General features: G+C 44.0%; 1 long non-coding RNA gene across 2 annotated transcripts in view; it reads left to right on the top strand.

The window, feature by feature from the left end:
* LOC123615773 (uncharacterized) overlaps positions 1 to 15,943 on the top strand; it is a 135,461-nt gene that overhangs the window by 67,038 nt on the left and 52,480 nt on the right. Inside the window, exons 3-4 of one of the 2 annotated variants that reach the window (XR_006723458.2) lie at positions 9,127 to 9,275; positions 10,750 to 10,830. This is a non-coding gene — a long non-coding RNA (uncharacterized LOC123615773). The remainder of the gene's footprint in view (positions 1 to 9,126; positions 9,276 to 10,749; positions 10,831 to 15,943) is intronic. The other variant, XR_006723456.2, reaches the window with a different exon arrangement.

The raw sequence follows: 15,943 nt of genomic DNA on the forward strand, positions 1-15,943 counted from the left end.
TCTGGAGAACTGTGCCTTAATGTGTGAGTCTGAAGCAAGGGGGCTGGTTATAAAGCAGGGTTATAGGGGACCAGTTGAGTCAGAGCAACTCTGCAGTGGCAAACTGTTGTGTGCACCGCACTGCGCGGAGCCAGCATTCAGCAGAGACACCGTGTGGCGGGCGGGAGCCTGGGACCAGTGGGGACCACACTTCTCACTTTCCGCCTGGACTCACTCCCTTGGGATGACGTAAATCCTTGGATTCTTGGGAATCTCAGTGAAGAGGGAAATCTTAGAGTTCCCGGGGGGTGGGAAGGGGGAGATAAATGGGGCTTTGAGGAGTTAGAGTAATAAACAAGTGTGATTACATTTGTATCTTAAGTTGATCAAGCAGATCGTACTTGCTGCAGGAGAATATTTCAATGAACAGAGAGAGGTCTGTTCACTGCTGACTAGATGTTCCAAGTGTCTTTTTTAGGCAGAGGCAGGAGCAGTGGTTCAAGTGGGAGGAGGAAGGAATAATTTGGACTATTTATATTTTCTCCATATTCATGGTTTTTATCCCAGCACAGTCACAGCTTCAACTTAGAAGGTACAGAGATGAAGACAAAGGCAAAGTACCACTTCGGGGGTAATTTGTGGATATAAAAGGTGGCCAAATCAATTTGGGACTTTTAAAGAAATTTCTTATTAAAGTGTTACTGTATTTCCTTCTAATCTTAGCCTTGTACAGCAACTTGAAGCCCTGGAAAGGAGTTCTGAAGAAAGGGGTTAAGTCTGAGGTGTGTTTAAGGGAGAGTATCGCAAATGTAGCTTACTTCTTCATCACTGTGAACTGGGTGGGGAGCAGTTTTCTTCCCCTCCAGTCACTGCCCCACCGTGCAGTCTCTGCTTCTGCCTGGTCCGGAACCCATAGAAACATCTTGGGCAGATTAGATGTCTTCCCAGTCATTTTCGGTTATTTAAACTCAGGGCAGCCTAATCTAATTTAAAGCTACATCTTACAGTCAATTTAAATCTCTGCCTGCCCCATCCAGGGTTTGGTTCAGGACTTGGAGAGGGTGAGGGGTGGGTCATTTTCCATTCTTCCTCTGAATCCTGTACTTTGGAGGGGTGTGTGTGTGTGTGTGTGTGTGTGTGTGTGTGTGTGTGTGTGTGTGTGTGTGTGTGTGTGTGTGTGTATGAGCCATGGGTCTGGTTCTAGTGCCTCCCCCTCTCCCTGCTCTGTTCTAGGGTCTGCCTACTCCCTTGTATTGGGGAGGAGGAATGGAGTGATGGCTGGGCTCAGCTTCCACAGCAGGAGCCCATGTGAGGAGGGAGGCTGCCCTGATCTTGTCTGCTCAGTTGCCTTCCTGTGCTGCTGGTGGCTTCAGTCAACTAGGGTGGTGTGTGCCACGGTCAGTTGCATCCCACTCCCCTCCAATGCTAGGGGGCCAGCTGTGTCTCTCTTTGGTCCCTGACAGTGGTCCACACTCGTAAGCATATTTCCAGGTGGGACATCCCTTCATCCACGTCCTTGGGCACATTCTGTGGCTTGTGCTCTCTCTTCCTCTTTATTTGAAGGCTGCAGGGATCTGGGATGGGGTGTAGGGCCCCTCTTCTTTTTTGCAGGCTCACTAACTCACTACAATTCCACGTCATCCTCTTGTAGGTAACACCTCCAAACCTCTCATCTCCAGAAGTCTCTGGATGAAAGCAGACTTTGTGAAGTTTGGGTGTGTTTTGAAATGCTAAAGACCTCATGTGATGCTCTTCTCCAAATTTATGGTGCTCTGTTTCCCTTTGATGGAAGCAGTAAGTGGTCCTGCTGATTGTCCAGGTCAGCTGATGCTCACCCAGAGAATGAAAAACCACTTTCCCCTTCTTGCAGGCACCCACGACTTTATGGGTGATTTCCCTGGATCCCCTTCCCTTGTCTTGGGGGTGAAGGGGCTTGGGAGGCACAGAGAGCAGCTTGAGATGAGGAGGACCTTTCCTCAGAATTCAGAAATGTCGGGGCACATTGGAAGGTGTCTGTCAGACTGAGGAGCTGAGCCCCTTTGGAAATACATCATCTGAGGGAGGAGAGAATCGTTCAGGCCCAGGCTGTGGTCTGCTGACTGTGCCTCAGGTGCCGAAAAGAAGGGGAGGCTTCAAGCTGGGTTTCTACCCCTCAGAGTCTCCTCATTCAGCCCCCAAAGGACTTGTGCCTTAATTCCGGGGTGGGGGTGGGGGTGGGGGTGGGGAGATCGATTTAAATAACAAAAGAAGAGCTGTTTCTGCACAAACTCTCTTTGAAACATTGGGAGTACAAGGCAGCATTGTTTTGAGAGCCAGGCAACAGAGTAACAAAGTGGGAGAGGCATCCGCACCTGGGCACCACGAGCACCTGCAGAGTGACCTGGGGGTCGGAGCTGTGGTACTTTGGGGGATCCGGCACACCAGCAGGGCCTCCAGCTCTGAGGGTGGCCCCCAGTGCCACTGACTTCTTCCACAGTAGCAGGAGGAGTAGGGAGAGGAGGGGAAAACCTCACCAGTGTCGAGGAAGGGCATCGAAAGCTTTGGAAGCAATGGGAGATGGTACCCTTGGCCCAGGCACCAGTGACTTTGCCCTCAGGTAGGGGCAGAAGTAGCATCCAACGTCAGCTATGTTGGTGACCTGACCCAGTTCCATGGCTTTGGTCCATAGAGGAGGAAAGCTCATTTCTCCTGTATCCTTCGGAGTGCTTAGCTGATACCCCTGTAATAAAAGAGAGATTAACCAGAGAAAACCAAACGGAAGTTTATTGGCATGGATACCTCCTGTATACATGGCAGATACTCAGGGGAAGATGAGTAACTTGTGAGGTGGATTAGAATTCAGGATTCAACGCCATCTTTAAATTTTTTTTTTATTTTATGTTTTAGTTGTGATTTCTTCTTCCAAAGGATTTCTTGAGAGGTAATTGACATACAACCCTGTCTCAGTTGAAGGGGGCAGCATGATGGTTGGATGTGCACATACTGTGAAATGATGACCACAGAATCAGCACCATGTTAACAGGGGAAGGCGGCAGGGGTGTAGGCCTCTTCTGGGAGAGACAGTGATTTTTAGGAAAGATGAAAGGGCCCTGAAAAGAATAGGTGGCAGGCATGACAGTTTGTGATAGAGTTTGCCTGGGTGTGGTGTCAATTTCTGGTCTCCTCCCCCGTGATAGAGATCAGTCTCCCCTGGTTGATGAAACTCCTGTGGAGGGGCTTTATGACACCTGAGTTTCTCTTAGAGGCTCTGTCTTTGGGCAGATAAAGGGAATTCAGAGAAAGCCTTTCTCTGCATCTGCTGGTTTTCAAGTGTCTATAGTCCAAAATAATCAGTATACGAGAGCACTGTATTTTGGGGTGGTGTGTCCTGATCTCCTCTGCTCATGCTTTTGGTGGCATATTCTGCTGTCCTTCGGGTCCATCCCATCAGCACTGATGCCTGGCCAGCTGGTGTCCACTCTCTTGGCTAAGTGGGACACACACCTCAAAAGCGGAGGGGTCATGTTGCCTGAGCAGGGAAAGGGGAAATGGCTGTGAGTTGTTCTTGAAAACTCCAAGACACAGAAATAACTACAGGGAAGAAGAGCTTTGCAGGAAACTGGAGTTCCCAGTTTTTCTTGACTGGGGTTAAGGGGGTCTCATCTACAGAGAACGATGATTAACAGTGGAGTTACCTGTGCACGTGAAGAGAGTAGGTATTTATCTACACATCCGTATGTCTGTGCTTGTGATTTATCAGGAGAAGAGGAGAGAAGAGAAGATAGATAAGGATTTTTTGAAAGGAGAAGTCCTGGAGATTTATCACCAATAAATATCCCAATGGGCAATAAAGGAATGGGGTGACAACTCTTGGTAGAAATTTGACGTCTAAGACACTTTCTAAGGTTATGACGCAGATGAAACCATGAGCAATGTGCCAGTGAGGCTTGTTCCCTTAAGGCAGGAACTCCGTAAGCAAACCATTTTCACCTGCCTTTGTGCGTTGGCTTGGCAAACGTTAACAACCAAAACAAAGCAACAAATCCAGAATTCACAGCTTCTCTCTCTTTTTTCAATTGAAGTATAGTTGATCTATAATGTTGTGTTAGTTTCTGGTGTACAGCACAGTGATTCAGTTACACATATATTTATCTATTCTTTTTTGTAATAGGTTATTATAAGCTATTGAATATAGTTCCCTGTGCTGTACAGTGGGACCTTGTTGTTTTTCTGTTTTTCTTATAGTAGTGTATATCTGCAAATCCCAAACTCCCAATTTATCCCTCCCCCTCCCTTTTTCCCTTTGGACACCGTAAGTTTGTTTTATATGTCTCTGAGTCTTTTTCTGTTTTGTAAATAAATTCATTTGTGTTATTTTTTAGATGCCCACATACAAGTGATATCATATGATATTTGTCTTTCTCTGACTTACTTCGTATGATAATCTCTAGGTCTGTCTGTGTTGCTGCAAATGGCATTATTTCATTCTTTTTTATTGCTGAGTAGTCAGAGTTCATAGCTTTTCTTAATTGCTATAGAAATACTGGCTACTGGAGTTCTTAGCCTGGAGTTTCTTTGGGCCCACAGTGATCCAAATCAGTGGGAAAAAATAGGATTGATCTGCAAGAAAAAAAGAAAAAGAGGTTTTGTAGATGCTTGTAAATACTGTTGTACAGTATCTGAGGAGTTTGGGAGAAATACTGTGAGGCCAGTGAGGAGGAAGAAGGCACTAACCCGGGGAATGAAAAACATGCATATTTCAAGTAGCTTAGAAGGCTGTGGGAGGAGCAATAGACACTTAGAGATGATGGAGACTCCCCTCCCACTTACATTTTCTCTAGAAATATGGGAAAACATGGTGGATATTTTTAAAATAAAGATTAAACAGGAATAAGTGAAATAAGAAAGAAACACTCGTTTCCTGCTGTTGATTGAAAAAGATAAAAAGAAAAAAAAAGACCTAAAAGTTGAGAATTACGTTTTATTCAGTGGACATACTGAGGACTTAAGCCTGGAAGACAGCCTCTCAGAGAGCCCTGAGGGACTGTCCCTAAGGGGTAAGGGAGGAGCCAGGATACATAGGAGTTTCTGCAACATAAACCAGGTAGTTGGAACGTTGAAATGTTACTGTTAGTTAAAGAAAGCCAGACATCTCAGGTTAAGGAATTCAGTGCTTTTCTCTGTATAGGAAGATGCCAGCGTCTAGGCTCATTGAAACCATTCCTTTGATGTGCACCTTAGCTGTCTAGGGCCAGTATCTTGTTCTTTCCCATCCGGATTCCCTCAGGATGCACAGTCAGGGAGGCTGCAGTGGCTGATGGCTTGATGACCACAACATCCTTTGTTTACTGACATGGCAGGTGACTTTCTTCATCCACAGCATTGTGCTGAAAACACATGGGAGTTGTCCATTAGTCTGGGCTGAGAGAATGATAGGGAAAAAGCAGGTTTGAGGACTAATTTCAAATTTGAAGTCCCTCTAAGTCAACAAAAATAACCAGAAAGGATGCTCAAAAACAAACTAGAAGCATACTTAGGAGATCAGATTTGGATTAAGGAAAAAATATTTGATTAAAAAATGTTTTATTTATCTTTCCCTGGTTGTGAGGGTCTTAGAAATATTTTAGAAAAATGCAGCACTAACACTGTTCACTGTACTCCCTTGAAGTCATTTTTCTGCTTGTCTCAATACAGTATCTGCTCTTCTGCAGGTCAAAATATCTTTGATGTTAACTCATACTCTGATATCTCTAGCCATCTGGCTTTTCTAGACTCAATAAAATTGTAATGAAACATAAAGGATGAGAAGTAGTGGTCTCTGGAGATAGTCAAAATTGTCTTATTTGGGTGAAAGTTTGAGACATAAAATGCTGAAAATATTTAAGTTTCCAAACGAACAGGCACCCATCTCTGCATATTGCAAGTTAAACCTGGAACATTTGCTTTCTTCTGGCCAGAAAAAGATCCACGAATGACTATTTATAGATGTAATAGTCTGGTGTGACGGCCATCCACCACGAGATACTCATTCTCCAGCAAGAATGTTCAAGGCGTCCAGTTGCTTCCCAAAATTAGAAAGGTTCTTTGAATTTAGAATGACTGCTACTTACGAAGGAGTCATAAAATCTATAAAAAGCTATCATTCATGTATCTTAATCAACAAACCAGGAAGCCACAGCCGCAGCCTGAGTTCTAAACTTGGAAGCCCTGAGGGTTTGCAGTGTGACTGGCCAGGCTGCCTTCTCAGCATCCCACCATTTCTCTCTGAAATAACTATACTCAGAGGATCATCCAGCTCCGAGGAACATCCAGAACCCAGAGGTGATGAGACAAAGAAGTGTTCTAATTATCAGTGAGCCTAATTCTGACATACCGAAAAGGGACCATGAATGTTTAACCACACGAAAGAATTTGCAGACGCCTGTCCTTTAGGAGCTAAGCATCCCAGCAGCGGATTGTCTGTCCTACAGTTTCACTGTGCTGCCTGTTTTTTTTTTTGTCTGTTTCCCTCAGTGCAGTTTAGAACATGGCCTTCACCTGAGGCACATTTCTTTCTCCTGGCGATGGCTTTCAGGCACCTTTCCCCCTAGTCCGTCTCTGACTGTGACCCCCCACTGATTTCACTCTCTTGCCTCTCCCTGGCTCTTCTTCCTCCTCCCCACAGCCCCCAGGTGAGTGATCCCAAGGGGAAAAGGATCCTCTAGTTACTTGTGCCGGGCTCCCTCCCCATCAGCCCTCACTGACTGCCCCATCATTCTGGCTCAGCTGGTCCTTCCTGGGGTCTCCCTGGAGCCATGCAGCTTTGCTGATCTCTCAGGGAGCCTCATGTTGGTAGCGACACTGGTCTAGACCCCTTTTGGTGCAGTTGAAAAAGTGCAGTAATTCAGAGGGCGTTTTTACTTTAAAAATGATAAAGAGGAAAAGGTTTTAAGAAATCACTGAGTTTCTACATTCTAGATTTTCATCCCGACTTAACCACAGAATTGCTTGGTTGGCAGAATTTCTGGGCACTTCTTCCTGGATCCTTTTCCTTTGTCCATCCCGGCCTGGGGTGGATGCTAGTCTTTGATACCTGACTTTTTAGCCCTTATGGATTCCAGGTGACCCTGCGGCTGGGTCCAGAGATTTAACTATTCTTGATTTTGTTTTTTTGTTTGTTTCATCCCTCAGCTTGATTTTGGTCTGTGTTTCTCAAGAGCTCTATGAGTTTTCTTATTCAAAACAAAACAAACACAACAACTCAACACTTTTCTTGATTACCTACTTTAACCCAGGCGCTGTGCTGCATGGCGTAGGGCATACAAAGAAAAGCAAGATAATTGCTAGAGTAGCTCACAGCTTAGTGAGAAAGAGGGACAAAACCCCACATAGTTGCAAAGGAGTGGGGCAAAAGTTTTGGCAGACATTTGACTCTTTTTTTTTTTTTTTGATACCCAACATCCAGACCTCCTCCCTATTCTTGAGAATCTGCCAAAGATGCATCTTCATGCCCATATGAATTCTTTCATGTCCCCTAGAATAAAGATGCACGCATGTGACTGTAGACTGAAAAAAAAAGGTACAACCTACAAGTTGAGAGGTGTGTTTTATTCAGTAGACTTTCCGAGGACTCGAGCCCGGGAGGCGGCCTCTCAGATCGCTTTAAGAGGCTGCTCGAAAGAGGCAAGGGAGGAGCCGGGATATATAGGAGTTTTTGCAACAAAGACCAGGCAGTTGGAACATCAGAGATTACTGTTAATTAAAGAAAATCAGATATCTCAAGTTAAGGAATTTAGTGCTTTTCTGTTTGGGGAGGTGCAAAAGTCTGGGCTCATTGAAATCATTCCTTTGATATGTACCTTAGCTGTCTAGGGCCAGTATCTTGTTCTTTCCCATCCTGAGTTCCTTCTGGGTGCACCGTTGGGGGTGGCTGCAGAGCCCGGGCTGCCTGCTTGTCTCCATCCTGAGTTCCCTCTCTCCTTTCGGGGCGGCAGTAAGGGCTGATGACCTGATGGCTGCAGCGTCCTTTGTTTACTGATACAGCTGGCAATATTTTTCATTCACATGACTGTGCTCAGCCAATCCAATGCTCCTGCCTAGGATTTTGAATTCTAATGAAAAGAGATAAAGACACAGAGACTATTGAGAAATGTTTTTCAAGTGGTAACCTTGGCGTGGAATCCAGAAACTGCATTTGGTTTCAGCCTATTTACCAATGTCCTCTAGCGTGGCAGGCACCAAGTATTTTCTAATATTTATTTATTTTTGTGTTAAGTCATCCAGAGTTTTGTTTCTTCGTGGGTTTTTTTTTTTGCGTTTTTTTTGTTTTGTTTTATTTTCATTTTTCCTTGAAATCAATTGATAGAGAAACTAGTAGTGAGGAGTGCGATGCAGACATCAGATGGTCAGAGAGATGGGAAGAACTCATGTTGCGGAGCTAGGATGATGTCCCAGGGCAGTTTGGCTCCAGACTCCCTGCTATAGTCCATCGCTTGGAGGCCAGCTATGCCCAGAGGTGGATTTGCCCTGAAGCTATTGAAGCTTAACCCTCAAGGACCCTCTTCTGCATGCCCCCCTCCGCCCCCAGGCCCTGGGAGGGCCGGAGGGATGTGCTCACATGGTCGTATGTTGTAAAATTTGCAAGAGTAACTGCAGTTTGTTACGGCTGCTGTCTTTTTACTCTGACTTCTGGATCTCGCATCCCCAGCTGTCAGGTGACTTTGGAGGGGCTGTGTGCATTTTTGAGATCCAGCTAAGGGAAAGTAGAGTTGGGGATTCATGCAGGTAAGTTTACTGGGACATGTTTCTGTGGTTTACAGATGCTTTGCTGACTACCTGGTATAGTGAAACTGACACCACTGTCCTGGTTGTAAGCCTTAGGGCCAGATGCTCTGAACCTATGAACGTGCACTGCAGACCCCAAAACAGGAAGCATATGCGCTGTAGAGGTATGCGGTCAGGCCACTCTGGGTGGCTGTTCTCCCGCTCTCTGTACATCCCCTGCTGGACCAGTGCCTGCTTCCCCTATACTCTCCTCACAGGCTCTTCCTATGTACTTGCCCCCGGCCCCAGCTAGTGACTGCTGTCAAAAGGGCAGTGAGGGGCGTGCCCCCTCTGCTGGTTTTCCTGGTAACTGTGAGCCAGCCTGAAGTAATTCCCCCCTTAAGTGGCAACGTTCTCTTCCCCCAGGGAGCGAAGACTGCTGCTATCCTGCCTGCCTTCCACCGCCCATGGTAGGGAGTCGCCCAGGACCTTACTTCAGACATGGAAGCCCCTCCATTTGTTAAACCACTGAGGTCTCTGTCACTGACTCTGGGGCTCTTTCTTCGGTCCTGAAGGTGAGTGGGGACAGGCCTCCTGGGCCTGTGGGGTGCAGCCCAGCAAGAGGGAAACAAAGTTTAAGGTGGGGCCAGAGCTCCACAGGGAGTCAAGAGCTAGTCTATGGAAAATTCTTCAATCACCAGATGCATATAATTAGAAGTGGGGACTTCAGTTTTCATAGATGTTTGGTCAAAAATGAAAGTTCACTTTTGTTCAGGCATGTATTTGATGATACAACAGATAGAATTATAAACACACCACTTACCTTTTTCTTTTTGAAGAAAAGAAACAACAAATAGGTTATCAGAATTCCCATGCCATTAGGGCACAACTTGAGAAGTGTGTGTGAAGACATTATGTTTAACGCAGGATCCTCTGCCTGAGACAAGCAAGTGGAGAGGATTGATTTACCAGCCTTCGTCCCGCATCCTCATTTGGTCGAGGGTTGCCGCACAGGCGGTCCCTTCCTCAAAGTTTTAGGGTTTGGTGTGAGGCAGAGAAGTCCAGGCAGAGAGCCCACCCGGTATTCCACATACTGGCCCACAAACTTCAAAGATTATACAAGATTAATCTGTGTGATACAGGAAAAATGGGTGAGAGGATGGCTGTGTCCCACATCTCGGTCAAGTCCCTGTCATGCACCCCACCAAGTGAGGGTCCTTGGCTTCAGGCAGGAAAGAATTCAAGAGTGAGTCATAGTAGAGGGCTCTGGCTGAACTAGTTATGTTTAACTGGAAAATTTGTCAGACAAATAACCACACTCACCTATGAAGCACCTCCTTTCTTATATTTTACGGGGATTAAAATTTCATCTTTTGAAATTAGTAGAGTATGTCATTTGTAAAGGGCCCATTTCTACAGTGTAAGGGAAGTATCTTTTGGCTGCAGTGTGAAAAGAATTAAATATATGTGGTTCAGTTAACAAGTGTGTTTTTAGATGTTTAATAATATGTTTCATTTTTTCAAGGCATTTCTTAAATAGAGATGTAACTGATGTGCATTTGTCATCACTGGAAACCTCTTACAGTCCAGCTCCTTTCTGAATTGCTCCTGTCAGCAATGAGAGGAGCCCTGTGGGTTCAGATGCCCTTTTGGGAGGGTTAGTGTGATGAACTCTGTGTAGATTTAACTTTTTCTATAATAGGATAGTCTGTATGATGTAGATCTGGAATTGGCACAGTTTTTCTATGAAGGGCTAGATCGTAAATATTTTAGGCTTTTCGGGCCTCCTGTGGTCTCTTTTTCTCCCCTTTCCCCCCACTTCCACATACACCCCACCTTTTTCCAATTAAAAATGTACAAATCTTTCTTAGCAACAAGATCATACAAAAATAGTCTGCAGAGTGAATTCGACCAATGGGTCATTGTTTACAACCCCTGGTATAGATTATTACATTTAGTGAGGGTGGGTTGGGCTGTGCTACAGTAACAACTCAAACTCAAAAATCTCAGTGGCTTAACACATTTAATATTTATTTCACCCTTACCTAGGGCAGCTGACCCTCCTCCATTTTATATCATCAGCCATCCTCAGAGTTCCCTCAGAACAGGGCTGGCACTGGGATGAGGCAGGTAAGGTCCCTGGGGGACAGATGTTAAGAGGCCGTCACTCTCAGGTTCGTATGGGTCTGTCTTGGAAGGAAAAAGGAGAGCTGGGGGAATCATGAAAAAAATTTTTAAAAAGATGTTATTTTTTGGAACAGTTTTAGATTTGCAGAAAAATTGAGATGCTACATAGTTCCCATAAACCCTGCACCCAGTTTTCCCTGTTACCGGTATCTTACATGAGTATGGTACGTTTATTACAATTAATGAATGAATAGTGATAGTTCGTCAACTGAAGTCTATAGTCAGATTTCCTTAGTTTTTAACCTAATATCCTTTTACCAAAGAATTTCAGGATCCCACGTTATATTTAGTTTTCATGTCTCTTTAGGCTCCTCTGGGGTTGTAACAATTTCTCAGGCTTTTCCTTTTTCTGATGACCTTGATAGTTTTGAGGAGTACTGGTCACGTATTTTGTACAGTGCCCGTATATTGGATTTGTCTGGTGTTTTTCTTACGGTTAGACTGGGCTTATGTGTGTTGGGGAGGAAAAACCACAGTGGTCAAGGGTCATTGTCATCACATCATATCACACTCCACATGACTTACCACTGTTGATGTGACTTTGATCACTTAGCTGAGGTGTGTTTGTCAGGTGTCTCGACTATGAAGTTACTCTCCCCCCCCCCCCTTTTTTCATGCTGCACTTTGGAGTCACAACGTACAGCTCACACCTAAGGGTGGGGTCTGCTCCTCCTCCCTGGGGGCGGAGCATCTACATAAATGATTTGGAGTTCTGCAGGGGAGGCATCTCTTCTCTCCTGTTTGTTAATTTATTCACTAATTCATTTATGTAAGTATGGACTCTCACATGTTTATTTTATATGATCAATTCTGCCTTACTTATTTTGTGGCTCGAATTGATCCAGCTTTGGCCATTGGGACTCTCTCAGTTGGCTCTTGTGTCCCTGTGACATATGTAAGAACTTCCTTCATTTCTGGTACAACAGTGCCCTTCAGGCTCATATTTTCTGCCCCAGTCTTAGAATCAGCCATTTCCCCAAGGAGCCAGGGTTCCTTTTATTGAAGAAACCAAGATTTGGGTGTTAGGTTTGCTCATGGCTACTGGGGTGTCATTGCTTTTACATGCACAGGTTTTAAAGGGTTGATACTGAAGAGACTTCATAGGTGGGTCCAGAGACTAGAAGCATTATCCTCATTTGAGAGCTTGTTAGAAATACACAATTGCAGGCCCTAGACCTACTGAATTCACATCTGCAGCTTAACAAGAATGCCAGGTGATTTGAAGGGACATTCAAGTTTGAGAAGCACTGGCTAGAGCTCAGTCCAACACCCGCAACTGCAAGAGAAGCTGGAAATGTGAGCTCGGGGAGAGGACATAACGTTGTCAACATATTGCACTCATCTAGGACAACCACGCACTCATCTATTTACTCAGAATTGGTGATTTGTTTGGATAATTTATGCTTAAAGCACCTATTTTATTTTCGTTTTTGCTCTTCCATTGTATTTTTTATGTAAAACATTTGTTTGTTTATTCAAATACTTATTTGTCAAGTACCTACTACTTTTCTGGCACTGTTCTGAGTACTAGGGTTGCAATGTGAACAAAAAGGTAAATATTCCTACCTTCATGCAGCTTACAATTCATGTGAAGGTGAAGGGCACAGAAAAAATATGTGTATGTTAGATGTGGTAACTGTTATAAAGGGAAATAAGGCAAATTAAGGGGTGGGGAGTAATGGAGGGGATGGGGAAGGTTGCTGGTTTAGATAGGATGGACAGGTCTTCTAAGTGGAGATTGGAGTGATGTGAAAAAGTGAGACTGGCTGTTGGGACTAGGCAGTGGTTCTCTTAAAAGCCAAAGGACACATTTAGATTAAAATGTTAAATCTCAGCTCCAGAGTCAGGTATCTAAATATTCAGATGTTGAAAATTATTGGACCATAGACTGATTTTTATTTATTTGTTTATTTTTCCATCAATATTTTTGACAACACACAGATCCTGCTATGTCGTCATCACCTCTTCTGTCATCAGTGTACGTGATGATTTTTTTTAAATGTATGTGATCTGTGGATGCTTATTTTATATGACGTGAAAGATGGTGCTTCAGTTGCTCTTAAGCTTTTTGATCTGAGGACTCTTACACATTCTTACAAATTGTTGGGGACCCCATAGTGCTTTTGTATATATGGGCTACAGCTAGAGGTATTTACTACATTACAAATTAAATTCAAGAAGATATAAACATATTTATTAATTCATTTAAAAATAAGAATAATAAACCCATTAAATATTAACATAAACAATGTAATTTTTTTTGTGAAAATAATTCTGTTTTTCAAAACAAACCCAAAAGTTAGTGAGAAGAGTGGTGCTGCTGCATTTTTGCATACCTCTTGAATGTCTGGCTTGGTAGAAGCTGGCATGTCCACATGTCCGGATGCAGTCTGTTGCAATGTCATGCATCATGTAGCATCTGGAAGACTCTGCTGTATACCTCTGAGAGGGTGAGAGAGAAAAAGGCAAATAGTAGTTTAGCTTTATTACAAAAGAGTTTTTACCTCTTGGACCTCTGCAAAGGGTCACAATTACCTCCAAGGGTCCCCAAATCACAGTTTGAGAACTTTCCCCTTATATTTCCAACCTCCTCACTTCACCTTGGACGAGTCCTTTAACTTTTTTTGCCTGAATTTCTTCATCTTGAAAATGGAATAACAGTGCATATCTCCCTGGGGATCCAGTGACAATTCCTGTGACGCACTCAGAGCCATGCCTGTGCCGAGAAAGCTCAGTAGTCAGTAGTATGATTGTTAAATACAGTTAATTATGACTGTTTCTGATCTGTGATGTTGTTCATATATAGGATTGCATTTTATGCTACTTCCTTGGTCAGAAACCCACCCCCTACTTAAAATCTTCTTGTTATGGAAAAATAAGGCACAGGGGTGAGATGTATTAAAAACTCACACATGGCTGTTTTCTTTTTTGAAAAGGATTTCTCTCTCCCTACATTCTAAGTTCCATTAAATAGTTTTTCATATTAATAATCCCTTTGTGAGCATGTCCCCCACTCCCCAAGATGAAATATGTCCCTATATGACAATTCCACAGATCTAGATCTCATTTGCTATTTACTAGCATCATTGAATTGAATTCCTGAAAAATCCAAGAAGACTGCTTTCAACCACTGTAATCATTCCTTAGGGACCATCAACCTTCAGCACTTCTTACATTTGTAACCATTTTGCATGTTGATCTACTTGTCATAGTAGTGTGAATTAAAACAGCCAATCAAGAACTTGGAATGTTGACTTTGCCCCCCATGTTCAAATTGCATGATTCTCTCTTAATTCAGGATGCATGGCATTCATATTCTGTTGCATTTCACCCCATGAGTTAAAGTAACTTCCCATCACTTAAGCAACAGATGTACTCTGAGTGCAAAGTCGGGCAGTCTGGCAGTAACTCTCTTAAATGTAAAAGAACTTCAAACGACAATAATGCTAGGTTAATCCAAGAAGCATTAGCAGTCTCCTCCTCACCCACCCTTGAAAAGGGAAGCATTTATGCAGCTAATTAGTTTACCATAGTAAATAATCCCCTGACATTTAAAAGAAGCATTCCTATTGGAGCCTGGAGTAAATATTATGTTGCACGTTAAGCTATAAATAGGGTGAATAATGGTGCCAGGCCCAGTTTTTAAATGCTATGGAAAATAAGTGAGCTCCATCTGGGTAGAAAGGGTGTTACCCGCCCTCTATACACAAGTGTCCAGTTGCCTGGCTCGGGTTCCCTATAGCTGCCCTGGAAACTTGATGAATCATCTCACTTTCCAGCATGACTCTAGCAGGTAGCTAAAAAAGTGAGCAAATGTTTCTCTTGGAAAAGCAAACGTAGAAGGGAAAGGAAACAAAATTTGTAACTGCTTTAGGGAGGTGCCATCTCGCTTTAAGGAGGCTTTCTACATAATGGAATTTTGCAGTTCCTTGTGGCTTAGATGATTTGAGGAGTTTAGAGGAGAAAATCTTCGGGTGCTCCAGATCATTGTATTATGGACGATCTTTGCCTCCAGGTCAGTGTGTTGAGTGTTGCCTCCAAACTGCACATCATGGCTAGCAAGCGTGAAGTCCAGAATAGAATGGTGAATGGTGAAACAGAATCGTGACATGTACAAAACATCTCAAGCGCACGGATTTGGAGGGAACAGAAACCAGGGGCTCAGTTTAAGGCCTCATTAAGGTGGGTACGAGGGGGGAGAACCATGATTTTTAGGGCTCATCCAGGCAAAGCCAAAGAAGCAGCTGCCTTTCCAGAATATAAAAGGAGCCCCGAGATTCTCACTTGCCCCATTCCTGAAATTCCACCAACAAGAGCCACACAGTCAAATTAAGTCTCTCTCTGGGGAAGGACCCCATCCTGGGTGTGACAACAGATTCATCCATTCAGTGCATGGATTCAATATTTCCTATGACTGATGGATTGTTCTAGAAATGTGAAGGTGCTGAAACATAAAGAAAAAAGTTACATTTCCTGTCTTGAGAAGTTTATAGTCCGGTGGAGTAGAGAGAGAGAGAACAACAAATGAAGACTGTCATAGTTTGGGCTGCTGTCATAAAATGCCACAGACTGGGTGACTCCAATAGCAGACATTTATTTCTCACAGTTCTGGAGGCTGGAAGACCCGGATCAGCGTGCCAGCCGGTTCAGTTCCTGGCGAGGCTTCTCCTCCTGGCTGGCAAATGGTCTCCTTCATTCTATGTTCTCACCTGGCAGAGAGAGAGCGAGCTTTGATGTCTCCTCCTCTTCTCATAAGGACGCTGATCCCATCCTGAGGGTGCTCAGGAATTAAGGGAAAAAAATCAGATGTTCAATTCAGGACATAATTAAAGGGGGAAAGAGGGCCATGTCAGTGGATGCTAATAGCCAGGGTGCTATGGTCTGCTTGTGTCTCCCCCAGAGTCATGATATCCAAACCTCCAAAGATGATGGTATTAGGAGGTGAGGCCTTTGGGAGTTGCTTAGGTCATGAGGGTGGAGACTTCATGAAAGGGGTTTGTGCCGTTATCACAGAGGCTCCTGAGAGTTCCCTCACCCCTCCCTCATGTCAGGACAC

Source organism: Camelus bactrianus, chromosome 29 (assembly GCF_048773025.1).
Source record: "Camelus bactrianus isolate YW-2024 breed Bactrian camel chromosome 29, ASM4877302v1, whole genome shotgun sequence".
Classification (NCBI taxonomy): domain Eukaryota; kingdom Metazoa; phylum Chordata; class Mammalia; order Artiodactyla; family Camelidae; genus Camelus; species Camelus bactrianus.